The sequence below is a fragment of the Vicugna pacos genome, chromosome 11 (assembly GCF_048564905.1).
Source record: "Vicugna pacos chromosome 11, VicPac4, whole genome shotgun sequence".
Lineage (NCBI taxonomy): Eukaryota > Metazoa > Chordata > Mammalia > Artiodactyla > Camelidae > Vicugna > Vicugna pacos.
This window is the reverse complement of record NC_132997.1, coordinates 64,189-75,443: the sequence shown is the minus strand read 5'-3', so window position 1 is coordinate 75,443 and position 11,255 is coordinate 64,189. Positions and strand designations below refer to the sequence as shown.

The following is an 11,255-nucleotide window of genomic DNA, read 5'->3' as shown; positions in this document are numbered from 1 at the left end:
TTCAGACCTTCTTCCCGTAGAATTTCCTGCAGAAAGACAGAAGGAAGTTTCAGAAGACACATATAATCACTCTGTAGCTTCATCCTCATGTTAATTTCTTTTTTCTTTGTTTTTTGGGGGGTCATAATTAGGTTTATTTATTTGTTTTTTAAATGGAGGCATTGGGGATTGAACCCAGGACCTCATGCATGCTAGACATGCACTCTACCACTGAGTTATACCCTCCGTCCACCATATTAATTTCTGATTCTAAATCAAGGGGGCTTTAAGTTTAAACCTCTAACACAATTCACTCTTAAAACATATGCGTTTTCATAGCAGCCCCCAAATTCTACCGTGAAATAAGAAGTATTTTGCGTATCATAGAAGTACAGATCACTGGTTCACCTGCTGAAGAGAGATAAATGAGAACAGAGCAAAGGAGGGGACGAGGCCGACTACGGAGCAGATGCAGGGGATCATCACCACTCACTGGACAGTCTGGCACATTCAACATATCCCCCCAAAAATCATTCTTAACAGGCTTGACACAAGTGGACATCAACTGGCTCAGTCATCTGCTCCTGCCTTATCTCGGGAACATCCCGGGAGCAAATGCATCGTAAACCACAGATAATAGGAAATGGCTGATAATGATAACAACTGGGAGTGCAATGTCTCTCTGAAAAAATATTTATAAAACTCATAGTGGGAATGGGAGAGGGCAGGAGAGATGTGACTGAGGAAGGCACTGCCCTGTATTCTTGGTATCTAGCACGTCTGTTGTTCCTAGATTTTAAAACCTCTTCAGTATTTCTCAGTTAATCTGGAGTAGATGGAACAGGCCAAGGAGGCAAGATTAGAAGAAAGGAGGCAGGGCATGAAGCAGTGCCAGGATGGTCCTAAAAGTGGGACAGACACAGACAGGCAGACACAGAGAGTTTAGGGATGAGGCAGAGCAATGAGACAGCGGCTCAGTTGTGTCTTGCTGCTGCTGATCCTTCCCTCAACTGGCTCACTGCTGACACGGCAGTGCTGGGTAAAACCTGTGGATTTTCTCAGCTCTGAGTTCTCTCTGAGGCTTCCGGCTCAGTCTAGAGCTGAGATGAGTTCCGTGGGCTTAGCCTAGGAGGGACTCAGCTATGAGAACAGCCTGCAGTCCTGGGAAACTTCACACAGGAACCCCCTTGGGCTGGACCAGCGTTCACAGGGCTGCTGTGAGACCAGCTCCATCGTCAGAGACCTGGGCGTGGACCATTCCATGGGGAAAAGGGCTGAGCCCGATGCCAAATCAGATAGGAGGGACAAAGTGTGTTCATTCTCATGTGACTGGGCTATGTAGCCTAGCTCACGGATGGCAGGCTCAGGATGGTTTCCGGCAGAGAAAACCCTGGCAATGGGTTTGAGATGTCTTGGACTCTTTCTTGTTAAGCTTTTTGTAATACATTCTTATCAACTATCCGTCCTGAAAATGCCAAATTCAAAACTGAAAGAATGTTAGAAGTTGCCTGCTCCAACTGCCCAATGCCAAACACACCCTGCTACAGTTAGAGAGCTGGTCAGGCAGCCTCTGCCTGGATATTTACAGTGACGGGGAGTTCATTACTTCCAAAGGTTACAAGTCGGCAAGAAGGTCAGAAAGAATTTTTGAACCTTAAACAGATGTCTGCCTCCTAGTCCTTGCTGAAAGGCTAGGAATTATGAGGATCCCTTCAAATGTAGTTTTGTCTGATTGTTATCTCTCTCTGTCAAAAAAACCCAATTCTTAACATCAGGTTTTCAAAATTCAGCTTTGATTTCTTTTTATCAAAGTTATATCATACATTCAATAAAGAGTCAAACAGTTCTCAAACACCGATTGTAAAAATGAGCAGTTCCCAACAACTGCCCCATTTCGTGGCCAGAAGCAACCATGTTCAGCTCCTACTGCTGACTCCTGGAATAATTACTCCCTATCTCTGACTAATATTCTTGTAACACAGCCTACTGACTTTATCAGCTTTATGTATCACCTATTTAACATTCTATTTTGGAAAATGAGGATTAAGCTCTCTTTCAAACCCCATCTCATCTACACACCCAAACCTTCATTCTTCCAACCTTTTGATGCAATTACATTATAATTTTCATCAGCTCAGTATCCTTGATTTACATTATTACTACTCTGCACAGACTGTTCAAAGCTGTAGCAAGTTGTGCTAGTCTTACTTTTTTCTTCCCTACTTTGTTTTCCTGGAGTTAATAATTGTCTTGGTGGTTCATAGCTTAGATTTCTGTGCACTTAACAATTCAACATCACACCTTCTCTTAACGAACAACTTTCACAATACTTTCCAATACTTTGTCTACAAATTTCATCTCCTTGAATAAATCTCTTCAGATCTCCTTCCACCTGGATTAACGACATGCTAATCTTGTCACAGAGCTCAAGGGGCCACTAGTGGGAAGTAACAAGGGAACACATGGACCAGGAGCAGGGAAAAGATCAACATAATTGCCTTAGCAAGACATACTAAAAATAGTGGGAAAATTGTTTTCTTTACAAACACACACACACACAAACCCCAAAAGCCCATAAAGAATGATTAAAGAGCGGTCAAACCCATTGCCCTGCCTTCAAATTCTGTATAACATAAAACAAAAATAACAGAAGGAAAATATCATATAAATATGAATCTCAAGGGGAATGGGGTACACTCAGTGGCAGAGTGCGTGCTCAGTAGGCATAAGGTCCTAGATTCAAACTTCAGTACCTCCATTAGAATAAAAAATTAAAAAGAAAAAAAAATTTATCAATTTTAAATATTTACATATTTACAAATATCTTCTTTTAAAACTGTGTTCCACAGGATAACCCAGGTTAATGAGAAAGTGCCTCTTCATGACTGTGATCCTGCTGATATTTGAGGGAGGAAATTAGAGTTTGACCACATGAAATAAAATCCCTTATGAAATAATGGTCCCAGGTGACAATCATTATTGGCTGCTGTCATCACAAAAAAGAGAGTCAACTGTACATTATGTACCTTATGACAGGAGTACAAAACTTCACATAACAAGTATTTTTGCACAAAGTTGAACCTCAATCAGATCAAGCTTTTAGGGGACGATCAAATCACTTAGCTAAAGCAAATACATAGGATGGAGAAACAAGTCTAACACCACAGGGGAGAATGAAATCAGCCAAACAGGAAATAGAGAAACCCCTCAGCAGTTTCAAGGAAAATGAGAAAGAGGAAAATTATAGATTAGAATGCACTTGAGAGATATGCTAGCTGCAATTTCTGAACCTTGTCTGGATCTTGATTTCAACCCCAAATATACTTAAAAGTGTATTTCTTTGACAATCAGGGAATTCTTTTGTAACCCTAAAAAAAAAGGAATATCCCAAGTTTATTTGATAGAGACTTCGTCATTTCACTAATCAAAGGTTAAGCTATGAAGGATTGTCTTCAAAATAACCCTGTAGTGGGAGAGGGTAGGAGGTGGAGATAAAAGATGCAACAACAGTGACTCTGAGTTTATAATTCTGGAGCTGGGTGACTGATACAGGCAGGCTGGCTGTACTGTTCTCTCTAATTCTGTACATGTTTCAATCTTTCCATAAAATGTGAAACAACAAAAAGACTTCAGTGTTTTAAAACCCCCACTTTGAAGGTTAAGAGGTTTGCCCAAGTAGGTGGGCACCTGCATGGGGCACTGTGATGAGAAAGAACAGTCACCTGGCTCCAGGCCGACCTGGGGTTACCTAGAACCTCCTCTTCTTCTCACCATCCACAGCCAGCCCATTACTGAATCCTGTCAGCTCCACTCCCCAAAAGCATTCCCCCCTGGCTCCCACCATCTCTCATCTGGCCCACTCCAAGAGCCTCCTACCCAGCCTCCCTGCTTCCTGGGTCCCTGCAATTCATTCTCCACATTATCTTTGCAAAATGTGAGTGAGAGAAAATTACTTTAGTGCTTAAACTATCATGACTGCTTCTCACTGCACTTAGAGTCTACACTCCTTTCCGTGCTCCTGATGCCCTTCTAAACATCGCGTCTCATCACTCTCAGCAGCATTGGCTCCAGTATCTCCTCAAACCTGCTGAGCACATTTGTGCCTCTAGGCCAATGGACAAGCTGCCTCTATTCCATGGGTGACTTTTCCCAGATCCTCAAAGTCCAGCCTCCTTATCGCCATCTCAGCTCACATGTAACCTATTCAAAGATAGATTTCTTGACTCACTTCCCCCCAAGTCTCCCATCTCAACACTGTGTTATTTCCTTCATTTCAATCCGACATTATTTCCTTATTCGCCCAAATATTTTTGTTTGCTCGGTTGTCCTTGGCCTCCCTACCCCCAGCAGCCTTGCCCAAACAGCATAAGCTCCCGGGAGCAGCTGGCACTGCTGCTCTGAGAAGACACATGCTGAGCAGGACAGTACAGTCATGTGGTGTAGTGAAACGGTGTCGAACAGCAGATACAGCAAAGCAGTGAGAATTTCTCTCTTATTTTATAATTTAAGTGAAATCTAACATTTACTCCTGTTTAGTGAAGAATTTGGTAGTTCTTTGTTCCCAGTTCCTAGACAGCAACCACTAAAACCTTGAAATTTCCCAAGATAGGAGTGTCTTTGCTATTCATGGTGGAACCTTGGATGGCTTGTGTTCATGAGATGACTCAGGATGGGGACTGGACAGCCAGAGACACCAACCATGTGATTAGAGGAGTGGGGCTTTGAGCTTTGTGAGAAGTGAGTGACCACCAGGAGAGGAAGGGGCTCAACTTAGGGCTAAGGAAAGGTTTGACTTACAGTTAGGGTTTGGGTTAGCCATGTCGGTAGTGACCCAAAAAATCATGTCTTTGTAATAAAGCCTGCAGTAAAAACTTGGGGCAATGAAGCTCACAGCTCCTGTGAGCTTCCTGGTTGGTAACACTCTAGGAGGACTGTCACACTCAAATGCCATGAGGACAAGCCTGATCCCTTCCCACTGGAGTGCTCTCCACAACAGCTCACCTGATGAGACCTAAGGGCTGCTTCTTGTCTATGCTTCGAGGAAGAGCCCATTCCCTGTGCCGAAGGCCCTGTTCGCTGGGGCAGCTGAGGTCCTCTGAAGGAGGCTGAAGTTGCACTGGGAAGCAGAAACAAACAGGTGAGCGTCACTGTCACAACGTGTTCACATGTTCTGTTGATAAAATGTGGTGCTAACACTTCGTGGTCATTTGTAAATAAGGGGCCCTCACTTGCCAGGAGGGATGGAGGTACCATATAATTTTTCACAATTCTCACCCAGGATTAATACTAACCCCTTGAGGGTCATTTGCAAACGTGGGTGGAAAGGAACGCTTGGATATTACAGTCCTGGGACCACCGTGGGTACCGGTGAGAGCCTTGCAGATGCTTAATGTCCTACAACCGGGCCAGTCTTCCACAGCAAAAAACTAGGCCACCCAAGTGCCCAAACTGCTGCAGTGGAGGGACACCTGACGGTCCAGCCCCCTCCTTGGACACCCTGAGGAACCTGGACTCTGGCAGGTTAGGGGCAGGGTCAATTCTAAAACCCATGCATTTTTGTCCCCACAATTCAGTAGTTATTCGGTGACAGCATATGGAATATAAACAACAAGGAAACTTGACATGAGGTTATATAATTAGCTTACTCAAGAACCAAAATTTAAATCCAGTCATTCTCCTTCCCACCTGACCTACTTTCCTTTCTCCTGTACTAGCACCAGATTATTACCCACCCAGCCTTAACATGGGTCCTGACTCCACTTATCTCCCTCCCAAACACCACATGAGATGATTCCTCAGCCTGGATGTGTGACCAGCAATTACAACAGGCTTTAGTGGAAAAGAACTGATTGTGCGCTGATGTCAAATAACACTGTAGAATCCTGGTGCCCCACATTAGTAATCATGACAGCTGTTTGCAAGTGACCCCAAAGTTCATTTAAGACTCTCACTGCTAATTTTGCTGGGACATAAATATAAAACTTGTGGACTGCTGGGCTGGACTGCTATGCTGGGTCTCTGATCCAGGAAGCTCAATGTCTGCTCCCTGCACCCAGCTCCCTGTTGTGTTCATGCATTGCATCAAGCAGCTGTTTAGTGTCCATTTTAACATCTTAAACAGTGCATTTCAGTATTGTCTTCATCCACAAATACGTGTACCACACAGTAGTAATGATCAATCTTAGTCTTTGCTTTCTTTGTTCTTAAAGAGTCAGATAAATGGATAGCAAAGATAACAAAGTCATAGAGCGCTATAATATAGTATTTCCTTTATTTCAATGACAGGATTTATTTAAAGAGCTTAGATATAACATCCTTGCATTTATGGCATCATTAAGCGTCTGAAGCTGTTACATTTAAAAACTTCATTTCAAGCGAGATGTTATCAGTTAGAGAAGCGCTCCTGAATCTGAGGGGTTGCTGTCATCTCAGATGGAGTCCCTAAAAAATGTCAGCACTCTGCAGTATTGCCATCATGACAAGAACACAGACAGATGAAATTTGGAAAGCCCTGTGGCTTTCTAGTGCACAGACAGAAAAGGGTATTTCAGAGCGAAAAGCCTGAATTACAGAAAACGATAAATGAAATGATCTAACATGCATTCCCCTTACAAAGAACTAATACTTCTTTGGTCGATAGTAACATCTGTCAGTAATTATGAAAAGAGCTGACAGATGCATAGTACTGAATATTAGCCAGGGCTGTAGTATCATTGACACAGATTCATTAATACCCATAGCAACTCTACGAGGTGGGTACTATAATTATCCCCATTTCATTGGTGAGGAACTTGACAGACAGAGGCTAAATGACATTTACAAGGTCGACAGCAAGAAACCAGCACAGGTGTTCCAGCCTGATTCTACGCTCTTGGCCACTTCTCTCTTTTTTTTTTTTTTTTTTTTTTTTGTTGGTGGGGAGATAATAAGGTAATTCTAGTGGGGGGTGTGGAGGTAATTAGGGTTATATGTCTATTTTAGAGAACGTGATGGGGGCTGAACCCAGGACCTTATCCTTGCTAAGCATGCACAACATCACTTGAGCTGTACCCTCCCCTCTCGAGTCTATGCTGTTAGCTGCTAATCCTCACTGTCCCACATGGTAACTCTGGGGGGACTATAGTTCATTCATTCACTCGTTAAACTCAGCCTTCACGGTGCCTGGGATTCAGCAGTGAACAAGACAACATGCTTCCTGCCTTAAATGTGCTTGTCGCTTCCTCACATATTATCTACATTTTACCCAGGAAGAAAGAAGGTCAAGAAGATTAGCCTTTTCCTGTTAACACCGGAGGATACATGAGGTGCTTTATTTCATTTCTGCCATTTGACTTACACCATGGGGAGGGAAAGCTGCCTTGCAGATCCTGGAGCTCACAAACCTGTCAATCCCAAATTTTTTTTAACACTGTCCCTTACTTGATACTTGATCTGAGAAAAGATGAAGTAAACCTAAAAAGGTTCTAAGAGAGCGTGTGGTTTATACAAGGTAACTAACCAGCCACTGTTTACTATCCTAACAGGAATCTGTAGGCATATTTCTTTTCTTTCTCTTTTTTCCTACTTATGGGCAGCTTTTTAAAACCAAACCAAACCAACCAAACCAAATCACTGACAATTCAACAGCAGGTTCTAAATCACCCCCAAGACAGCAGCTAAACTCAGTTAAGTCTTACAATGTGGCTTCTGGTGGCTGGATTGAAGAATGTATCTCTATCCTGAATATAAAAGTCATTGACGGAGCTCTTCGCAAATAGGGCAATGAAAAACTCTTGTTCCGGTTGTTGATACTTTCATCCACTTGGAGGACTTCCATCAAACAGCTGAAGTTATCAAAGGCTGAGGACCGGGTGTTCAGATCATTGGGCTTCAGAGGCAATATTATGTGCAGTATCTCAGCGTATGTACAGAGCACCTCCCATAGGGTGTGTACTTTTGCAAATACAAGCTTGTCATCCAAAACCTATATTGGGAGAATGAAAACACAAACCAGGAAACTATTTTCACATTTTTAGTACACAGATTTTTCTTACTTTGCTGGTAGTTAAAGCACCTGTGTAAACACACACACATATGACACTGGTAAAAGTGAAGGTATAATAAAAATAGATATGCAAACCATCATACATTTTTGCCTTAAAGATAATTTCTTTGTTCAAATTACTGAAAAGTTATTTAAAATCCTTACAGTTCATTCATAAAATAACCAATGTTTTAAATGAAGAAAAGCAAACTTGTTAATTTTTAGTCCAAATTAGTAACTAAAAATAGAAACACCAAAATATTCTTTGCAGTGGTATTGTAATGACAATTTTATAAATTTATGAAACCTAGGACTATTTACATATCTGTTCAATATATTGTTAAACAGCCATTAAAAGGGATTTAAAAGAATTATATTTATTGATATGGAATATATAATAAAAGGAGAAAGTATAAAAATGTGAAATATAATTTTCCTTTTTGGAAGGGAAAAATATCTTCATTTGAACAAAAAAAAGTTTAGAAGATTTTAAGATTCTTTATGTATATTTAAGGTACAGATGATTTTTAATTCCACTGTTCTTTCATTTTCAATTTTTGGGGGGTAAATTTTTATAATAAAAAATCTTTAAAAAGTTTCTTGCATAAATACATTAATAGATATATTTATGACTATATTCTCTGGCTATTAAAAAAGATCTCCTAGCTGTGGATCTGAAACATACATTCCATAATGCAGATTCTGACTGACTCGCCTCCCAGCCCACAGCGAAGGCAAGGCTAGTGTGACATGTTTCAAATATCATTCCAGGAAACATGCAGGCTCCCAGCCAATGGCTGCAAGGGGACTGACACTGATCTGGTTGCTCCCAGCTGGAGACCATCACAGATGAGGTTAGATTCACAGGCTCATGTTTCCTCTGTCAAAAAAATCAGAAAATGTTAGGCTTTTACTTTCACCAGGGAACAAGGAGTTGTTATTTTTCATGCAAAAAAATAAAAACAAACCAATTTGAACCTGATGAAAAGACATTTACTCAAAAGAGCACAGTAGCAATGAAGGTGCTCTGGCTGGCAGGGACTTGTTGGATTCCTGTGAGTGCTGGACTCCTCACATGGAAGTCCCTTGGCACTCCAGAAGGCCTGTGGTTGTCCTCATGGGCTTGTGGCCATAAGTGGTGCACAAAAGTCTCTTGCTTTGCCACAATTTCAAAGCCTTTTTGGCTTATGAAAGGTTTTGCCCTCAAATGGAGTTTTCTTGAGTCCAGTCACTGAAGTCATTTACCAGAGTCACAGTCCAGATCTGACATTCTAGACTCTTAAAATCTTGCAGACATTCAAATGTTTCAGGTTTGGATGTGTATTCACCTGTGCAGGCCTGGACCAAATCCGATAAAGACACCCGCACAAGTTCAGCAAAATGCAAAGAAATTTTTCTCTCTGCAAGACTGAAATGTCTGTGAAGGTATAAAAACTTCTGCATCTACAAAAATAGGGAACAAACTCATCAATTACATATCTATCCATAATGCATAGACATTAAAAAAATACTGTATTTACTCTTATTAAATTCTATCTGGTTATGCCAAATTGTGTCCTAAACTGTAAGGAAAGTATGTAAATATAGAGAATATTTTACCTTTTTAGAGAAAAAGGAACCCTCCTACTTGGTTGGTGGGAATGTAAATTGGTCCAGCCACCATGGAGGACAATATAGAGGTTCCATAAAAAAATGAAAATAGACTTCCGTGTGATCCAGCAATCCCATTCATGGGTATATGTTTGGAGAAAAAAATAATTCAAAAAGACACATGCACCCCCAATGTTCACAGCAGCACTATTTAAAATAGCCAAGACACTGAAACAATCCAAGTGTTCACTGACAGATGACTGGATAAAGAAGTTGTGGTATATTATATATATATGTATATATACATATATATACACACACATATATGCACATGAGCACACACACAAATGGAATACTGCTGAGCCATTAAAAAATAAAATAATGCCATTTGCAATAACATGGATGGACCTACAGGGTATTATGCTAAGTGAAATAAGTCAGAGAAAGAAAAACAAATATTCTATGTATTAACTTATATGTATATCTAAAAAATAAAACAAATTAATGACTATAATAAAACAGAAATAGACTCACAGTTACACAGAACAGACTGGTGGTTACCAATGGGGAGAAGGAGGAGAGGGGAGGCAGGAAGTGGGTAGGGGATTAAGAGGTAAAAAGTACTACGTATAAAATGGATAGGTTACAGGGCTGTATCATACAGCACAGGGAAATATAACCATTATTTTATGGTGACTTTAAATGGAATATAATTTATAAAAATGTTGAGCCTCTGTTTTTTACACCTGAAACTAATATGATGTAAATCAACTTCTCAATTACAAAATTTTTAATCAAAGTTTTCTTTTCATATTATTTGCAATAAGTCAGAAGCCAGCACTGTCAATAGAAACATAGTGCAAGTCACAATGTTCCAGTAATCCCATTTAGAAAATAAAAAGGAACAAGTAAAATTAATTCCAGTAATAATTACATTTATCCCAAAATATCCAATACACTATCATTTCAAAAGTGTGATTAACACTTTTAAAACTTATTAATAATATATTACATTATTTTTGTTGTACGAAGTCTTGAAAATCTATTATATATTTTCCACTTATAGAACATCTCAATTCACAATAGCCACATGTGGCTGGTGGCTACCATACTAGATAGAGCAGATTACACAATTCACACATCTGATAAATTACCTGCTCTTACTTATTTAAAAAACTTGCAGAAAAGGCTTTAGATATTCCCTCTATCAAACAAAGCAACCTTGACGGGTGGGGAGTATCTTCATTATAAAGTAAAAATAACGGTAAGAGAGCCATGCTTACATGTATGTTAATGTAACAATACCTTCTTAATTCATTCAGGACTTTACAATCTTTCTTCATATGCCAAGGATTGACTGTCACTGTGCAATGTTTTTCACTATAATCATCTTTGGGATTGAGAGGCTTCTGATGACCCTGCTTTCTGCATCCGTACATAATAGAAAATAACAAAACAGAGAAAAAGACCTTATTAAAGATAATTTAAGGGGGAGGGTATAGCTCAAGTGAAAGATCATGTTCTTAGCATGCACAAGGGCCTGGGTTCAATCCCCAGTACTTCTTCTAAAAATAAAATAAATAAATAAAAACCTAATTACCACCCCCCAGCAAAAAATTAATTTATTACTTTAATTAAAAGTTAAAAAAAGATAATTTAGTGC

The 11,255-nt window shown here is 40.1% G+C and overlaps 1 long non-coding RNA gene across 1 annotated transcript; it reads right to left on the bottom strand.

The window, feature by feature from the left end:
* Positions 1–7,158: 7,158 nt before the first annotated feature.
* LOC140699653 (uncharacterized) lies at positions 7,159–10,930 on the bottom strand. The gene is made up of 3 exons (XR_012077901.1): positions 10,876–10,930; positions 8,688–8,882; positions 7,159–7,942 (listed from the first exon to the last, which is right to left on the bottom strand). It is a non-coding gene; the product is annotated as an uncharacterized lncRNA (long non-coding RNA).
* Positions 10,931–11,255: the final 325 nt, after the last annotated feature.